Source organism: Lepidochelys olivacea, assembly GCF_965140295.1.
Source record: "Lepidochelys olivacea isolate rLepOli2 genome assembly, chromosome: 1".
Classification (NCBI taxonomy): Eukaryota; Metazoa; Chordata; order Testudines; family Cheloniidae; genus Lepidochelys; species Lepidochelys olivacea.
This window is the reverse complement of record NC_140411.1, coordinates 229,723,911-229,744,061: the sequence shown is the minus strand read 5'-3', so window position 1 is coordinate 229,744,061 and position 20,151 is coordinate 229,723,911. Positions and strand designations below refer to the sequence as shown.

The 20,151-nt window shown below is 41.7% G+C and overlaps 1 protein-coding gene across 8 annotated transcripts in view; it reads right to left on the bottom strand.

Moving 5' to 3' along the window:
• SHISAL1 (shisa like 1) overlaps positions 1-20,151 on the bottom strand; it is a 313,432-nt gene that overhangs the window by 124,561 nt on the left and 168,720 nt on the right. The window contains exon 1 of one of the 8 annotated variants that reach the window (XM_084643263.1): positions 9,071-9,181. The exons of 4 other annotated variants lie outside the window; for them this stretch is intronic. The gene's annotated coding sequence lies outside the window, so the exon portion shown is untranslated. 3 more of the 8 variants (XM_084643262.1, XM_084643265.1, XM_084643264.1) reach the window with 3 other exon arrangements.

Here is a 20,151-nt window from a genome sequence, read left to right as displayed (position 1 = left end):
TCCAGCACAAATCCAGGTTTTCTCAAATCCCCCCCACCCCCATACACACACAAACTCACTCTCCTGCTGGTAATAGCTCATCCAAACTGACCACTCTCCAAGTTTAAATCCAAGTTAAACCAGAACATCGGGGGGGGGGGTAGGAAAAAACAAGAGGAAATAGGCTACCTTGCATAATGACTTAGCCACTCCCAGTCTCTATTTAAGCCTAAATTAATAGTATCCAATTTGCAAATGAATTCCAATTCAGCAGTTTCTTGCTGGAGTCTGGATTTGAAGTTTTTTTGTTTTAAGATAGCGACCTTCATGTCTGTGATTGCGTGACCAGAGAGATTGAAGTGTTCTCCGACTGGTTTATGAATGTTATAATTCTTGACATCTGATTTGTGTCCATTTATTCTTTTACGTAGAGACTGTCCAGTTTGACCAATGTACATGGCAGAGGGGCATTGCTGGCACATGATGGCATATATCACATTGGTGGATGTGCAGGTGAACGAGCCTCTGATAGTGTGGCTGATGTTATTAGGCCCTGTGATGGTGTCCCCTGAATAGATATGTGGGCACAATTGGCAACGGGCTTTGTTGCAAGGATAAGTTCCCAGCAGGACAGTGGGGTGGGAGGAGGTATTGTTTCATATTCTCTGTGTATATATAAAGTCTGCTGCAGTTTCCATGGTATGCATCCGATGAAGTGAGCTGTAGCTCACGAAAGCTCATGCTCAAATAAATTGGTTAGTCTCTAAGGTGCCACAAGTACTCCTTTTCTTTTTACATAAGCAGAGAATGGCATAAATCTGTCTTCTGAACTCATTTGAACTTGCCAAAGGCTTTTTCCACAGGCGTATGTGTATTGTTCAAGAAAGGCTGTGCTATTTACACTGGGCTATTGCACATTACTTTGTGGTAACATTTGTCCTTTTCTTCTTGTCTGTAGTTAAGAACATTTGGCTCTTTAGGGAAGGTAATGTGCCGTGCTATCTTAATGCTAGTTAATACTAATAGTTTGCTTACATTTATTTTGGTCATTATCAGTAAACAAATCCAACCTTTTTCCCTAATTTTTTCTGCCACTTTGAACCATATTAATCTTCTTGTGTGTTGCCTTTTTCCTTTCTGTTTTTCATTAAATTTTAAAGGAACTCCTGAGAATAGTCACTTCTGAAGTCTGAAGGGTATTTTCCAGATGCTGAAGTAAAGGCTATAGGGTAAGGCTAACTGCTTGCCACATTTCTGAATTTCTGTCTCTGTCTGACAAATCAGTTTACTTGCTAGAATCACAGCTACTTGTTTTGTTTAATTATCTAACTGTCACATATTCACACTTCAGCTGGGATGTGCCCCTCCAACCAGGAGCAAATTAATTCTGTACAACTGTTGAGACAATGCAGGGCATAGCAATCCTGATGACTTCATTCTGCTAAGTCTGCAAAGGCCAAATATGTAGTCCTGACTTTGTTTTCAGGGTTTTTGAAGATTTGATCCTTTTGTTCAGTGTCTCTGAAGCAGTGAGATCTTCTGATTTGCTCTCTCTCAGATCTGATCCATTTCGACATATGATTTGGCTTTTGTTTTTTCAGGTTTCTGGAGATTTGTTGAAATTACCTGGCTCATCCATTTCTGTACAACTTTTCTTTTTTAATTCCTGTTTTCTATGTGTGCTATTTATATTTTTAGAGACTAACCAATTTATTTGAGCATAAGCTTTTGTGAGCTACAGCTCACTTCATCGGATGAAGTGAGCTGTAGCTCACGAAAGCTTATGCTCAAATAAATTGGTTAGTCTCTAAGGTGTCACAAATCCTTTTCTTTTTGGAAATACAGACTAACACAGCTGTTACTCTGAAACCTGTCATTTATATTTTTGTTTCTATTTTTTTTTAAAAATGTCTTGCCATAAATGTATGTAATTTATTTAGGGCAAAACTGTGATCACTTTAGTCATGCAAGCAGTCCTGTTCAGTGCAATGGGACCACTCTTGTGAGTAAGGCAAACACAATTGGTGTTTAATAAATATTCATTTTGCTTTTGGTAAGTCTCAATGATTTCCTTCTACATTTTGCTTTGCTTTTCACTGAGCCCCCCCAACCACTGAACTACCCCTTCAGTTTTTGGCTTGAACAATAACAATGTTCTGAAGAGATATATTTAAGCAGAGTTTCTTTTTTATAATTCTGCTAATTTTTTAATAAAACTATCAAGATTCTCAGTGTGACTAGTGGGTTTGGAGGGTATACAACTTAAGACATTTTAAAGGGCTCTGATTTTCAGAGTGCACTATCCAGAAATCAGGTCACTTGTGGGGAAGGGGGGCGTGTCTCGAGTTTGGTATCCACAATCACTAGATATTTGGGAAATCTTGTACTTAGTTCCTTAAAGAAAAAAGAACACAGCATTAGGGAGAACTGATACCTTATCAGTCAAGATCTCCATACACAAAAGTTCAGGCTCTTAGGAGGAATGAAATGAAAGAGCCAGGGGGGGAGCTTTGTTTTACTTTGCCTTGTACCAATATGTGAAAGTATGTTCTTTGTTTTACATTACCTTATTTTGGCAGCTACACAGTGATGAAAGGCAGAAATAAAACTTGCAACAGAGGAGAGATCATTTTCAAAGTCATTTTTTCAGCAGTAAACCTTTCATAGGAAACAACCCTATTGCAAGCTAAAAGACTTAATGTACCAGACGGCATTTGTACCCTCTACAGTGGTTCTGTTGTATATGAAAGCGAAAAGAACATAGCTGGACTTATCACCAAATAGGTCACCTTTTGAAGTATAAATCTAGTTCTAGGGGGGTCTATCAAGAGCTTAATTCAGCTCTGAAGTGCAGTAATTTATAAAGTACAGACATCACTTTCCAAGTTTCTTATTGACATTTCTCACTGATACAAAATCAAACAGGATGTGTTGCGGGCAGGGAAAAGAGATGCACTTAGAAATGCCGCTTCCCCATCTCACCCCCCCAATCCGAAAATTAAGATTCTACTGTGGATGGATGGTCTGTGCTGACTTATGTTCTTACTGAACACTTTGCCATTAATATGCATATTATAAGGTCATAACTATTGTATTTTGACATTCAGAGAGCATATAATACAGACATATGCTAGCCCCAATGGGAATCTTGATTGTGCAGAAAATGCAGGATTGGGTCCATAATATAAACTCATGCAATCAGACCTCTGAAGAGCAAGCATATGAATTGTTATGGGTGTTATTTTATCCTTTGAGAATGTCTGTGTTGTTGTGTGAAAGAGAAAGTTCAGTAGATGTTAGTGCTCAAAAAAGGGGTTTTTTGTGTGTGTGTCTTTACAAAAAAACTCTTCCATTGTACCTCAGCCCCAAACTGCAACAAGCCTGCTATTCACAGCATGGCATGTCTCAAACAGTGACTAGCAATCATGCCAAATCATTGTGGTTTTGGGGATACAGAAAAACCTTGACTATTATTCTTTATTATTAGTATTACAGCATTGTCTAGATGCTCTGGCAGAGATTGGGGCCAGATTCTGCTATGTGCTGTCTTAACACCTTGAAGAGCTTTATATTCTAAACAGATAAGAGAAAAAATGGGTGAACAGGGAAAAAGAGACACCGAGTGGTAAAGTGACTTGCCAAAGGCCACACAGCAGGTTAGTAATTGAGCCATGAATAAAACCCAGGTCTACTAAATTCCAGTCTGGTGTCCTAATCACTGGACCACACTACTTCTCCAGCACGGAGAAACAAGTTGAGAGTAGCAGACTTATTTTTCACTTGTGATCGAGATTCAAGGAGTACTTAGCTAGTGTATAAACACACAGCCTTCTAATGGAAGTTTGTACTTCAGTGTTCAGGAAAAAGCAGTACATCATACCTAACGTAATTGGGTATAATGGATACTTTTAAAATAATATAAATATTATAATCCTGTGGATTTAGTCTTTAAAAATTATATATGCAGATATTTATATACCTGAAATCTAACACCTTCAGCAATAATTAATATTTTAAAGTGATTATGTACTGAAAAATAACTGTAAAATAATATAGGTTTTATGTATATAGGTTTTATGTATATTCTCTCACTGACTTCTTTAGCAAAGGTGATTCTTTTACAAGTCAAAAAAAATATTTTGGTGCAAACTCTACCAGGGTTGTGAAAATTAAGATGAATTATAGTTCCTCTTATCATCAGTACAAAAAAAGATTATGTAGTTAGAATTGAACTATGTTTTGCTGAGCATGTGCAATACTAAATAGAATCCAGCTCATTTTTCTCTACTTGTATTAGCTCTGCAGTGCTAAATAGTAAGAACTTGGGTGAAAGGGGGTAAATATAAATAGTTAAGTAAAGAGCTCTGACTCAGTAATATACAGGGAGCAGATATGCTGAGCAAGAAGGTGCCATGTGTATTATTTTTTCTCTTTTTCTACAAAATGATTCAGAGCATTGCTATAAAGTCATGTCACTAGGGCCACAAATGCTGATATGGTCATAACTTCTCAAGAAACTATCTAAGTCTAACTATATAAGTCAGGTGCCTTGTTGCTAAATTGTTGGAGATAATGAAATTCAAAATCAAGGTAATGGGCCAGCAGATCGAGGGACATGATCATTCCCCTCTATTCGACATTGGTGAGGCCTCATCTGGAGTACTGTGTCCAGTTTTGGGCCCCACACTACAAGAAGGATGTGGAAAAATTGGAAAGAGTCCAGCGGAGGGCAACAAAAATGATTAGGGGAATGGAACATACGACTTATGAGGAGAGGCTGAGGGAACTGGGATTGTTTAGTCTGTGGAAGAGAAGAATGAGCGGAGATTTGATAACTGCTTTCAACTACCTGAAAGGGGGTTCCAAAAAGGATGGATCTAGACTGTTCTCAGTGGTAGCGGATGACAGAACAAGGAGTAATGGTCTCAAGTTGCAGTGGGGAGGTTTAGGTTGGATATTGGGAAAAACTTTTTCACTAGGAGGGTGGTGAAACACTGGAATGCGTTACCTAGGGAGGTGGTGGAATCTCCTTCCTTACAAGTTTTTAAGGTCAGGCTTGACAAAGCCCTGTCTGGGGATTGGCCCTGCTTTGAGCAGGGGGTTGGACTAGATGACCTTCTGAGGTCCCTTCCAACCCTGACATTCTATGATTCAGCAAAACACTTAAGCACATGCTTAACTTTAAGCATAAAAGTCCCATAGAAGTCAATAGACTACTCATAACCTTAAAGTTAAGCATGTGCTTAAGTACTTCCATAAATCAATGCCAGAGTCCAGCATTCCAGGGTATCTTCAGCATTTGAAAGGCAGGAGGAGTTTATTTTTTTTCCTGATGTAGGTTACTGACTTAAAAGGAAAAGAAAACAATTATACTTCTAACTGAACATTGGTTTGTTATTGTTACCAGTAGACTAACTGAAATAGATTAGAGACAAAACAATATTTTGTTGTTTGTCTCCGTCCCCGTCCCCACCCTCCCTCCACCCGCACTGTGTTAACTGGGCATTCTACAATACTTTCTATGTTCAGTTCCACTGTTTCCCCTGTAGAATCAGTTAGTTTCCCTTCTTGATCCTGCTAGTTCTTTCACAAAGCAACCAGAGAGGGGGAAAAAAACCTTTAAAAATAATAGAAAGTGATTGTTGGGGGGGAAAACCCCACACAAAAATTGGCAGGAGGCATGTGCCAATATAATACCTGAAACTACTTGTAACTTTTTTTAAATTGACTATATTTCAAGTTGATTCACAGATTCCAAGGCCAGAAAGGACCACTGTGATCATCCAGTCTTGCTTCCTGTATAACACAGGCCATTGAATTTCCCCAAAATAATTCCTACAGCATATATTTTAGAAAAAGATCTCGATTTAAAAATGTAATCTAATCTTGATTTAAAAATTGCCAGTGATGAAGAATCTACCATAACCCTTGTTCCAACGGTTGATTTCCCTTACTGTTAAACAGTTACTCTTATTTCCAGTCTGAATTTGTCTACTAGCTATTGAACAGTTTTTTATCTTTCTTTGCTAGATTGAAGAACCCACTATCAAATATTTATTCCCCATGCAGGTACTTATAGACTGTAATCAAGTCACCACTTAACCTTCTCTTTGTGAAGATAAACATGGTGTCCCTTTAATTTTTTTCAAGTATCATGCTCGAGTCTTCCCTAGATTATTCATGACAGTACAGCAGACAACCCAAAGTATTGTTCTAGTTTATAACATTGTGTCTGTCTTACTATTGTGTTTTTGGCCAATTGCATATTATTTCTTATACTCTATAATATAAAAAATGTTCCTATAAACAAAAGAACAACTACTGAAGAGTCTACATTTTTAATTTAATTTGATTTAATAGAAAACCAACCATCAGTAATTAGAGACACAGTGTAATAGTTTAAAAGTTTAAAATGTATTGAGCTAGAGCTTCAGCTGATGTACATCATCACAGTTCCATTAACTTCTTGATGAGACACCAGTTTAACTAGTTGACATCTGGTGCAATTGTGATTCTATTTTAAAAAAATAGATGAAGGTTAGAAAGGGATTAGATTAGATTATATCTATCTCTGCTCGTTTTCTGTGATGATGATGATGATATATGCTATATTTACCAATTGTACAAAAGACATGTAATGTACTGAAGTTTTCTAAAATAATTATTTTACATTTCAACCATCTTTTGACCAATTATATCAAATCACTTTACAAAGATTAGCATCACTGTCCTTCATTTTATAGGTGGGGATACTGAGGTACAAAGAGGTTCAGAGACTTGCCCAAGGTCATACAGTGAGTCAATAGCAAGGTCACAAGATGAGTGGTGCCTGGTTCCCAGCTTTCTGCTCTAACAATTGAAATATAGGATTTATAAGACAAAAAAACTGAAAGGACAGGTCACTGGATCATAGCACTCCTAAATACATTGCAAAACAAAATGACAAACTTATGTAGTATGAACAGTTCTCAAAAGTATTTTGAACAAGTAACTCAAAACATATTTTAATTTGAACCAATATTTTTTTGAAATATCAGGACATGCAATAGGTATGCTTCTTAAACATCTCTCTCCCCTCCCAAAATATACTATTCACGGATGAAGCAGAGGGGAAGGGGACAGCTGAGTGGGGAGGGCAAGGAAGGGGTACTTTTTGTTTGTTTCTAACTGGGATAACAATTGGATCTGCACAGCCTTCCGTTTCTCTTCGTAAACATAGGAACCCAAATTGGACCGAAAGATAGCCTGAAGAATCTTACTGTCATGCAAACGAGTCACCACTGAGGAGCTTTCTAAGGGATTAATACCTGCATGCTACACATAATTATTGATTGGGAATCCAAATGTCCACACGGCAACCGCAGTGCAAGAAGACTGGGTAATGAGCTAACTGCACCAAGTTACCTCACAGTGTCTTCTTCCCATCACTGTACTGAGCAGTGCTATTTACATACAATGTGGGCTTCCTTTCACATCAGGAGCCACAGAAAGTTTCCTAATTCGGAGCTGCCAAACTGCTCTGTGGAAAAAGAGCTTCCCACACCCCTACTGAATCGCTCCTCTCCCCCCACCTGCCTTAGTCCACGCAACAGTTACACTTCCCAGGAGTCAAGATGACACTCTCACCTACCTCAGAGGGCTGTGGTGAGGCTGCCATGGATCAGGACAGGGAGCTTGCTTCTTGTTAGCAAGGAGTTAGAAGACATGAAAAAGACTCCACCCCCCATATAACTAACCTAACACACTGTCAGGCCAGAGCCACTTTTCGCAAGTGTTGTTTGCTGAACCAAAGAAGAAAACACGCCAGTGGCTGCCAGAAAGCCCAAGCCTGTCCCAGCACGCAAGCAGCTCTGTGCCACGGGTACTGCCAAGGGAAAACTCGCGCTGGAAGAGGCAGCCAGAGGTGCTGCAGGGAGATGCCTGACAGCCACATGACTTCTCCGGAGGGAGGGGAGGGGAGGGGACGGTACCTTTCAGTGCGAGAGAGAGACGCCGGTGCGCAGGAGCTGTCGCCAGCAAACTCAATCGCCTTCCCTGGCTCTCCTCCGCCCTCTTCGACGCCCCCAGGCATTGTAATAGGATTATAATACTTCTGCCCTCGCTGTCTCGTCTCCCCCCGATTTCTTCGCCTCCCCTACTTGTTTCCTCTTCATTCCCCCCTCCTCTAACGCCTGCTTTCCTCTGCCCTCCCCCGCGTCCCTTTTCACGCCCCCACTGACTCTTCCCCTTCTCCACCCAGGGCAGATTTGGTGCGGGGCCACCTCGCCCTGGCTCCCCGTGTCCCGAGCGCCCAGGCACTGCCTGCAAACTTCACTTGCGCTGCAGCGGGCTCCCAAAGCGTCCCTGCAAGCCCCCGAGCAAACCCCAAGGTGCAGCCTGCGCCGGGGAGCCTCGCCACTGTGATCCCCGGCTCCTCTAACCCTGGCCCGTTCCCAGGTGTCTAACCTGGTCTTTTCGGTGCCCAGCCGGAGCCATAGGAGGGTTTGTGCTGGCTGGAGGACAGGCCTGCCTTTTGGGGAGTTATTCCGCCGGGCTGTGCTCAGGAGGGGCGGGAGTGTTTAAACCACCCAGCTGAGTTTTAGGGAGCAGTCCACACAGGGAGGGGGTTTGTGCCGGAGGGCACGGTGCATACTGCATGGGATTGCTCTGGGGAGTCAGTGCAGGGATGGGGATAGCTGGGCGAGGGGGGTGGGGGCCGAGGGCTGAGCGAATGGAGTTAGTTTTGGGGGCCCTGCGGGGATGGGGCACAGGAGAGAACTGCACGCAGGGGCGGGGCATTAGGGGAGAACTGCACACACGGGGCACCGGGCATTGCCCAGCTGGGGCGAGGTTTGGAGCCCAGCGCCCGGCTGTGGTTGGACGTGGGAGCCTTGCCCGGCTGGGGCGAGCCCTGGCGCGCTGCACCGACACGGGCACTCACCTAAGGAGAGCCGGGCAGATTCCTCCGGGGAAGAGCCAGCCAGCGGCGCTGGGAGCCTCTCGAGCCCGGCGGCGGCTCCCCGAAGCCCGCTGGAAACGGGGGCTCCAGCCTGGCGGCTCACAGAGCGGATCCCATTTCCCCCCTCCCCCCCGGTCCTGCCCTGGGACCCACCAGCAGGCGGGGAAAGGCGGCTCCGGCTGCCGCGGGCGGGGAGGCAGGAAGGGAGGGGAGCGCCGCCGCGCCGGGCTGCCTCTCCCCGCGGACACGGCCTCGCTGCCTGCCCAGGCGCTCCGCAGACTTCCCTGGCCCCTCCGGGCAATTCCGCCGCCGCCAATGGCTCCCGGCGCAGGGGGGCGGGCCGGGGGAGCCGCAGGTCAGGAGCAGGAGCCTGCAACCAGCCAGGTTTCCCCTGCGCTTCCCCCGGGCTTCTCAAGGCAGCAGCGCTCCCGGCAGGCTGGGGCGGGATCCACCGGGACCCGCAGGCACGAGCCCAGCAGCCGCAGAAGCCCCAGGTAACTAACTGCTGCCCGGGCACACGAAGGAGAGAGCTTGGGTCCCTCCACATTTACCGCTCGGTTCCCTGACACTTCCCCCCTCCATGCTGTTCTTCGGTGCAACTGCATCTGCCGCTTTACAAAAAAGAAACGTCCCTAAGAGCCTGATACTTACTTCAAACAATTCCTACGCGGTGTGGCGATTCGCTTGTCATTCTTCATCAGAAAGGCTCTGTGTTAAAGGCTGTGTCATAAAAGCTAATTACATTGAGGGGGGAATCAATATGAAACATGCCAAAACAAAAGGGGGCGGGGGGAGGAGAGAGGAGTTCAGCGTCTATGATGTAAAGTTTTGATCCGGATTTAACAAAGTAATATACTCCGCTTTTAGTATAATAACTATTATCCAAATAATGATCAGTTGACAATGCAGAATAATCTTGTCACAACATCGCTTTGAACGCGTGTCATTTCCCCCCTTCTATAGTCGCGCTCCTATTCGTTACAAGGGTTTTCAGTGTACTTCCAGTTTAAGAGCGTTATTTGATAAATGGTATTTTGGGGGTTGTACACACCCCGGAGCATTTGGAAACCCTGTAAGAAGCAATCCTCTTTTGAGGATGTTGTAAGACTTGCTAAATCTCCAGGATAAGCCTCCTAGAGAAGGCTTTACATTTTTGAACATCGTTACTGATTTAAGGACATTCATCACATACATTTTTATTTCCAAGATTAAGGTTTTAAGGTTTAACACATCTATTGGCATCAGCAAGGAATTTATTTACTTCAGATTCTTTTTTTAAAAAAAAATCTCGCTGACAGCTCTAAGGAAAATATTTATCAAGACAAAGCCACGGTATAGTTTAAATGAATTGTACACTGAGCTAGATCCTAGCGAGTTGCTCATCAATAAAGCGATTAAGTTATAAATACATACTATATGTGAGAGTTATGCTCTGTCTATCTTCATGCATATATCTAGAGAGATACGCCTTAGTTGGAACTAAATTAATTGCTCATGAAGACATGGTTACTATGATAAGCGTGTGTTTGTGTATGGTACAATCAAGCCTCAATTAGTGTTGAAACTGAACACAGCAAGTGCAAATACTATTTGCTATGAGGATGTGTCAAGACACTTGAATAGCATCTCCTAGGAACAGTGACGCAAATAGTAGTGTCTGGCAATCAGTAGCTTTTGCTTAGTAACAATACAATAGTTTGATTTCTGCATCTTACTACAAATTAAAATAGCTAAGGTCTAAAGTACTCTTACTTCAATTCCCAGAGTTTAAATAGGCTCTAGGGCAAAAAAGCATCCTGCAAGAGGTAAAAGTCTGATTTTTAATTATGTGAATCCACACACACACACACACTGAAGATTTCATAATTCCTAATTTAAAGGTGTATTTAAGCAGACCTACATAGGTAATGTCGGTATCTAATCTGAAATAGGATACTCCTATTTCTCTGAAAGAGAAAAGCAAATGCTTTGTAAAAGCAACATTATCATGGGATGATTCTCTCTCTCTCACGCACAAAAGAATAGGGCAGTGTTAATAGGGAAGAAGCAGTGCAGAGACTTATAAGCTGTTTTCTGAATTGCTCATGCTCCCTTCTTCAAGCACTCCCACCCCAATCACACTGTGATCTGAAAAGCATTCAGAAGAGACTGACCTCAGTGCAAGGCAGCCTTAAATCTACCAAAGGTCTCTGCATGTAATTTAAATTCTTAATAATACCTCTATCTCTTCTACCTGTTACTATGTAAACTGTACTCCTGCAAAACAGGCTGTAGATACTGTTGCAAAAGTGATGACTCATGGTAGCCAGATGTATATTATTTATTGTTTGGGAATGGAGCTACATTTAAATTAGGCTGCTTAATAATACACTTTTGTATGTTCAAAACTCCTTCAGTTCATTTATAATATAGAGGAAATTAAGTACCATTTCTTAATCCCAATTTCTCTCTTTGCAATATCTTCCCTAATTCTAGTGTGTGATTTGTTAGTCTCGAAGGTGCCACAAGTACTCCTTTTTGCGAATACAGACTAACACGGCTGCTACTCTGAAATATGGCTTCTTAGCTATCAACTCCACTATTTGAATATAGCACATTCCAGCTGGTGAAATACACTTCATTTATAATATGCACAGGCATTGGACATGGAAAGGAGTAATTACAAATGTATTTAGCAAATCAGATAAAATACAAACAGCGAGTTCTATATTTTAGATCAGTGTCTATTCAGAAATTTAAAAGCTACAGCAGACTGTTTAAATTACTAATTTTTTAGGATTTTAAAAAGAGATCAAAGTGTTGTGCCATCCTGCCCCTATTCTACATAACAGAGTCTTTCATTACATGATCATTTACAATGAGGCAATACTGTACTCGTGGGGACATGAGTTAAAACTGCAGGATGGTTGGTGGCTAAGTGTTAATATTCCATACACTAATTGTAGCAGATTTTCAGATTATACACAAAAATTGGCATATTAGTCTATCAATTTAGTATTACATAATGATTCTGTACTTTCACTGATTCCCCAAACGTCTATACCCAAAGGACAAAATACTGACTAAAATAACTAATAGCTGAAGGGAAAGTAGCAATGAGCTATTCCATTCCGTATTTTTTCCATTTTGTTTGTCAGTAGGCATACACAGGCATCCTTGATGTAGGTTCTCCCTTGACAACCTCTATCCAATGAAGAGGAACGTGTCAAGGAAACTCTCACCAGCCTGAGTCAAAGATTCAGGAGTAATGCCAGCTGTCTCACAGTAAGGCAATAAGGCTTAAACCACTCATTTATTCTGTTATTGTTCTTTCGGTTAAGCCAAGACCCCACACTCATCCATCGGGTTGCTACAACTGACCGATATGGATCAGAGTGGGAGCTAGGACAGTTAGTTTCCTCCAGGCAGCACAAGATGACAGAGGCCTGAATCCACAAAGGGACATAGAGAACTTGAAAGTCACAGGAACACCACTACAATCCACAAAACCTGAGTTAGGTGCCCAGGCACTCTATACATTGCATAGGGGGAGAGAAGCACCTAAGAATTCAATCCACAAAAAGCCAGAATGCTAGGCAGGGGGTCACCTAAACTAGCCAATAGGAGATGCTGATGAGAGGGGTATGTCCTAAGCCCTGTCCCTCTCACAGTGTGGGCACTTAACTCCGGGCAGCTGAAAGCTCCCATCTCTGCTAGTAATCCACAGCCAGGAACCCCTCTCCTGGGGTCAGATGGCTTAGGCACCTAAGTCATTTCTTGTGAGAATAAGTTAGGTACCTGCCTCGCTCCACACAAAACGGTGGGGAGGAGTGCCCCACCTTATAACATTTAGCCCAGTTGTTAGGCTTGGGTTAAATTCCCCTTCTGTCTGATGGGGCAAAAGGACATGAACAGGGATCTACCACTTCTCAGGGGGTGCTCTTACCACTGGGCTATGGAATATTCTGATATAGTCAGGCTTTTAGCATATCCAACACCAAGATATATTTGTTGCAAATAGACTTCCTAGCTAATGTTAAGGATTGCTACAGCTGTTTTACTTCTTACATCTCAAGGCCCAGATCCTGCAAAGTCTTGTGCATGAAGTATGCATAAAGTTAAACCTGTGTGCAAGTCTTCTTAGGGTTGGTCCCAAATCTCTTAGATTTTCATTAATGAAGTTTTTAGTTTGCCAATGTCAACAATTTGATGAAATTTCTTCTTTGGAAATTTTGCGGTTTATATAATGGATAATTATATTAAAACTATTAATTTATTCTTAGTGTTACAATGTAACATGTATAATATTAATAATGTATTATTAGTATTTGCATTCCTATTATCACACAGGTATAGAATGCTGGATTCTTTTTTGATTTGGTAGCTCTCTCTCTCCTAAATATTTAAAATTGTTTTTGTTGGACTAATATAGTATCTTGTTACAGTCAAATGCACACTTTCCACACAGGTTTCAGAGTAGCAGCTGTGTTAGTCTGTATTCGCAAAAAGAAAAGGAGTACGTGTGGCACCTTAGAGACTAACAAATTTATTTGAGCATAAGCTTTTGTGAGCTACAGCTTGAAGTGAGCTGTAGCTCACGAAAGCTCATGCTCAAATAAAGTTGTTAGTCTCTAAGGTGCCACAAGTACTCCTTTTCTTCTTTCCACACAGTACATGGAAAAGGGATAGTATTGCAATAGCGTTTCAGCCATCTGCCGTAACTCATCTTTATTATCACAGGGATCTTTGTAGCCTTTTTTGGTAGGGAATTTGCATTCTGACCAGGTACATCCAAGACACCAGACCCTACCAGATGAGAAGTGTTGATATCTGCAGTGAATTAAAAGTCAGACTGCTGACTCTGGGGCTGGTTTACACTGGGAAGTTGCATCAGCATAGCCACTTCTCTCAGGGCTAGTCTACACTACAAGGTTAGGTCGAATTTAGCTGCATTAGGTTGATTTTATAAGCAATGCGGCTACACAACCAACCCTGTTCTGTCGACCTAAAGGGCTCTTAAAATTGACTGCTGTACTCCTCCCTGACAAGGGGAGTAGCATTAAAATTGACATTCTTGGGTTGAATTTGGGGTAGTGCAGACACAGTGTTGTGCAATTTGACAGTATTGGCCTCTGAGAGCTATCCCAGAGGGCTCCAATGTGACCGCTCTGGACAGCACTTTCAACTCCGATGCACTAGCCAGGTACACAGGAAAAGCTCCAGGAACTTTGAAAAGAAGTAGCTATGCCAACCTAACACCCGGGATAGACAGTGCTAAGTCAACAGAAAAATTCTTCCATTGATTTAGCTACCACCTCTCGGGGAGGTGAGTTACCTATGCCAATGGGAGAGTCCCTCCCATTGGTGGAGGTAGTGTCTACACAAGTGCTTCAGCACTGCAGCTGTACCACTATAGTATTTTAAGTGTAGACACAGAGAGGTACAAGCTCGGGTGGTTTGGACGTAGTTACTGCATGGCTTGGAATGATTACCAAAGAAGGTTTTCAAAATCAAATGTTAAGGAAGTGGCTCAGGGACAGGCCTTACCGTTGTTGGCCAAGCTACATAGATCATTTGGAAGCAGAAACGGAAGCAATATCTAAAAGGTGGCCCAGAACCAGCAGCACCAGCACATACTTCCACCGACATTGGTGGAGCCCTCATGCCACGACTCTGCTACAGTGAAACTATTTTGTTGATTTAATTAATTTGTGTTTCCATCCCGGGGGAAAAAATGGAAATGTAATAACATGTAGGTGAAAGTTTGAAAACTATTTTAATGTAAGCACATATGTATATTCACAAACTTATCTATCTATATATATATACACACACACACACCCTTTCCATTTTCAAGAATGTTTGAGCTAATTAATTAGCAAGTCATTAAGGGCCAAACCCTTAGACTGATGTACACAGTAGCCCCTTACAACAGTATAAAACGATGGAGCACCAAGGAGACTTAAACTCACAGTGCTATTGGGATGAAGCAATGACCATTTGCATAGTTATTGAAGAGTGAAGCTCATTTACACCTGGACACACTGAGCATCCTACCATGGTTTCAGGATGCTCTCTCTTTCCATGCCGTGCCCATGCAAATCAGACTGGAGCACCCCTGTGGTACTCACCCACCCCACCCAGTTGCCATTCAGAAGAAGGGAGAGGCAGAAGGGTAGCCATTTTTATTATTCCTTTGTAGGAAAGAGTGGGCTCGGCTATAACATGTAACATTTACAACCTGTAAAAATTTATCATATAAATATTATATCATGGGGCTCCTTATCACTTAGTGATGAAATAAAAGCAATACTAAACCACCCCCAGGCCAAATATAACGCCCTGGCCTTTCAGACACCCTCCTCCCTAGATGCCTGGTAGAAAAGATGGGCCCCTCTGTTGTGTGGGTAAATTTAATCTATCTGGGCTCTGGTGGACCCAGCTGAGGGAAGAGAATCTGAGAGTCAAGTGGCATGTCACAGGTCTCAATACCAGGACAGCTGAAATGGAGCTGCCACAAAGAGCCAACTAAAATCTCTGTTTGGGCTACATTAGGAGTAAAGATACCCTGAATGGCCCCCCCTGACAGTCTGTCAAACACCCGGGGAAAACCCAGCCTTTGGAACCACATGCTCTGTGTCTCCTCAGCCCCTCCCCCCCAGCACAAGAAAGGGCCCCCACTCCAACATGGGGAGAAGTCACAGACTCTCGTGGCCTCATCAATACCAAGTAATCTTGCCTGAGAAGAGGTTGGCTCTACAGAATCCAGGCAAACCTCTGTGGCCATAGACCCCAGCCAGATCACACAGCTGTGACAGGTTCTGTGCCAGAGATGTAGCAAGAGCCAAAATTTGGCCCTACATGTGAAATGCTTAACAACAAAAATATAATTAAAATGTGATGCAGAAGATATTACATGTGTAAGGAATGGGAGAAAGACTTTAATGTGAGGAAAGAAAAAGTGAGCAAATACAGTGAAGGTCCAATAGACTGAAAAATTCAATAGAGTATAGTCTGTATGTCCAGTCTAAATTAAATACGTAATTAGACAATGAGGTCACTAAAAATTTACCCTGTAGTTTCAGTTAGCTAAGGTATTCTTCACTTTCTGTCCTAACCTGTTATGAGGAGTCCTTCTGCATTGTTAAACAGTTGCTACAGTTCACCTCAGAGGTGGCTGTACTTTATTGATAGGTCAAATCATTACAGATGATGTATCTTGTAAAATGTATAAGGTTTTCAGATCCTTATGAATGAAGAGAGTTAGATACAGGTAAAAATTACTATATTTTACTGGGAAATAATAAACTGGAATGGGGAGGATACCTAATTGGAACTGTTTTCTTGTGGTTAGACCGTGAATCTAGAAATTAGTTCTTTTTCCAGATCTTCCCTCCGCATGACATTGGGAAATCTGCTTAACTTGTATGTTTCAGTTCACCCATCTGTAAATGGGTGTAATAATAGGTCTCCCAGATGTGCCGAGACACATTATTTGAAAGGCATTTTGAGATCTCCAAATGCAAGGTACTATAGAAATGCAAAGTATTTTAATTACATTATTGTATCTCTCATATTACAGGCCAGATCCTGGCTCACACTACATTCCCATTGCGCTGCTCCAGGGGCACAAAGAGAACAGAAAGCTGCAGTAATGAGGCATCTAGGGTTTCCCTAGAATGGGGATTCCTGACTGCTGTATATGTCTTCTTCCTCAGGGAGGGGGTAGAGGGTATGTCAGGGGTTCATCTAGGAGTGGGAAGGGCCATGGGTGGATGAAGTGCACTCTGGTGATTCCCAGCTGGTGCAATGGCCCCTGGCAGGTCATTACAAGCCAATGGAATTGAAAGAATCCCTGCTCGGTGCTGACCATTACAACCGGCCTTGGACTCCCCTACCCCATTCAGAGGTCTACCACAGCTGAGGATCTAGCCCAATATTTTCAGGGGGAGAATATGGTCTTTTCTTAGTAAGTTAAGGTTTTATTTTGATGGATGCTCCAAATGAGATTTTCCTTAATCTACTGTGCAATTCATTCAAATAATCTCTTTGAAGGCACATCACATTAATCCCTGCTATTGTGTGCGAGGGGGATGGGGAGATGGGAGAGAGAGAGAAAACCGAAAAAGCAAGAGTGTCAAATTCATTGATCCATGGAAAAGGCTAAGAGGTTGGATCTACTGACTTTTTCTGCAATAATAAATATTTATGTTGTTTAATTCTTAATATTTCATTGGAAATTCCCTGCAGTTGATTTAAATGAGAAACATGCAGCATAACAAACTGGAGTGCTGTGTCAGCTAAGGGATTTCTCTGATGTATGGTAATAAACTGCAAAAAGCTAGGTCGAGGGATTTTTAAATGTCAGCTGAACCCATAGATTGAAGCATATTCTGTAGTCACTTGTGTTGTCCTTTATATTCAGTCTCCATGGAATCTGTCAGCACAGAGCAGATACACCAAATATATTATAAAATCGTGTTAATAGATTTTTTCCATAATATTCTACATTCAAAGGTTTTCTTCTCCCATCCTTGTACTAAGGATCTGCATGCAATAACTAACTCCCACTACTATTAATGGGAGTACTTGTATAAATCTCCTGTGCCTTAATGAGAGATTACACCCAGAGCAATGTGCCATCCTCTTGCTTAATTTTTTACTGGTGAACTGGAGGAGACCTTTGGGAACTTGCTAAAGTTCTACACCAGATAGAAAGGGAAATCACGGATGGGAATTAAAGAGAGGAAAGTGTTTTAATTGTAGGTATGGAAAGAAAACCCAATGAGCAGGTAACTGGGGGTGACAGCTTAGTTGTTTAAGCATGTTTGAAGTACTTGGTCTTTCTGGATCCATAGGTTCAAAGTCAACCACTTCTTCTCTTTGGGCTAGGCAGTTCTGTACGCTTTACCATATGAGGGTGTTATGGATGAGATCTTTATAAATTGAGATCCCTGTCTGTTCCACTTGGACATAGTAAGATCTCATGGTGCCCTCTGGTAAAAGGGTGGTTGCATTTCACTGATGCTTTATGCATAGGGGAGGGTTCCTTTGGGATGAAAGGTATTAAAATAATATGATATGTAATAACTAATGTTATGTGAATTTCTCCCTCTTCACCATGAAAATAGAGAGCCAATCTGCATGCTGTTTTATTGAGAAGATCTAGATCTGAATGCTGCATGCTGTTTCCTTCATGGAGTAAGATCTCCACATTATCCTTGAATTAACAATGAATGTAATATTGACTATATAATGTAATATTGTCTAACACAGCAAGGGCTGACTTGTTCACCATACCCAATATTTCCCCAATAAAGACCATCCCCACCTCACTGTGGTACTGGGGTTTTCCCAGAGGAAATGTCTGGCTAACCGGGCTCTGAGAACCACATTCCCACCTTGAAGTTGTGGAAGAGAGTTTGTAAATACAATGTTACTGCATATGGGGAAACCAACCTGTCACCTCTTGTGTTTTCTGAGGAGGTGTTGACAAATATGCTGCTGCCACCTTTACTGCCACATATTTGAATGCAATGGGCATCCACAACCATATTGTGGAAGTTGGAAAAGTTATTTATAAGCAAAATATTCATATTGCTGCTACACAACAAAGTTTTCTGACAAAGTTTATCTGTTACAGGTATTGACTGCTTGAGAAAGGAATGCAGAGGAAGAGCTGGTAGAGGTGTGATGTTTATTGTCAGGGCGACACTCAGATATGAAAAAGATAAGGAAATGTAAAAGACAAACAAGCATACTGAATTAGACTGTATCACTGTCAAGTTCAGGGGTGAGGAGTTAAGAGCTGTCAATGTCTATCATCCGGATGAGAGCCCAACTCATAAAGAGAATCTTGTGATAGCATTAGGAAACTGCAGCCAAATCTATGGAGATTTTAATGCTTAAAGTTAAGTTTGATAGAACAGAACAATCAGTGTGAATGAAACATTGCTAGGGACCATCCCTGACAATGATTTAGTTGTCCTGAATGCTGGCACTATGATTTATACATGAAGATCATATAGCACACAGTCGACATTAGATGCAACTTTGGTGAGCAGTAGCATGTCCATGAGCTGCACATGGAATGTACTGGAGGTGTTGGAAGTGATCTTTGACCTGTTCTCACCTGTTGAAAAGGAAGATAATGAGCTCTCAGCTGATAAACAGGAGGTGGAACTTTCATAAGGTTGACTGGTTCTATTGCACAGACACACTTGAGAATATTATTTCTCAAACATCTATGAAACATAACAGAGGAATATCTCAAGGTTTTTGAATGTGCTGTGCAGAAATCGGCAAAAAAAAAAAAAAAAAAAAAGAGCATCCCAAAGGCAGGAGGAAGAAATGGGTTGCACTTTGGAAGGATACTGGCATAAAAAGTCTTACTAAGGAACAGAATCAAGTTTGATTGGAGGCTGAACATAACTCTGGAGATGAACAGGCCAGCCAACAACACAACATTCTCAAAGGAGGTCACTGTGGAAAATAACAATGTAGATGAAGTTATTAGGAAGAGAATTATGAAAGGCTAGATCCTCAGAGAGGAAAAGATTTATGGATGATACTAAAGTGAATTGAAAATAAACTAAGACTTACATTTTTTTAATGAAATATATCAATCTCCTGAAAAGTGGACATGTAGAGGCATTAGATGACAAAAAATCGGTGAATATTCTGGTTGAACTTTATGCCAAGACTAGCAGGCTCATGTATAATGATGAGGACAAAGCCGTTGCAAAATGCAAAGGATGGAGTATTAAGGAGGAAAGACAAAGAGAATTTAAAAATCTGCACACAGATCAAACTGAGAACTTTGGCTTTATGCAGTGTTTTTGTAGCCATGTTGGTCCCAGGATATCAGAGAGACAAGGAAATACTGAAATATCTGTTAACTACTTATGCTAAACAACCTGTTTCACCATGTATTTAGCTGTTACCCTCTCGGTAAGTTTCCCAGACCTGAAAAAGACCTCTGTGTAAGCTTGAAAGATTGTCTCTTTCACTAACAGAAGTTGGCCCAATAAAAGATATCACCTCATCCACTTTATCTCCCTACTTTGGGTCTGGAAAGATCTTTGTCATAGATGAATTAGAAGATGCAATAGAGAAGCTCAAACCAAGCAGATCCCCTAGGCTGAACCTCATCTCTGGCTGTATGATAAAGCACTTCAGGAAGAAGGCTAAAGCCAGATTACTGAACATCATAAACAAATTATGGATAAAAGGGAAGGTACTTAATAGGTGGAAGT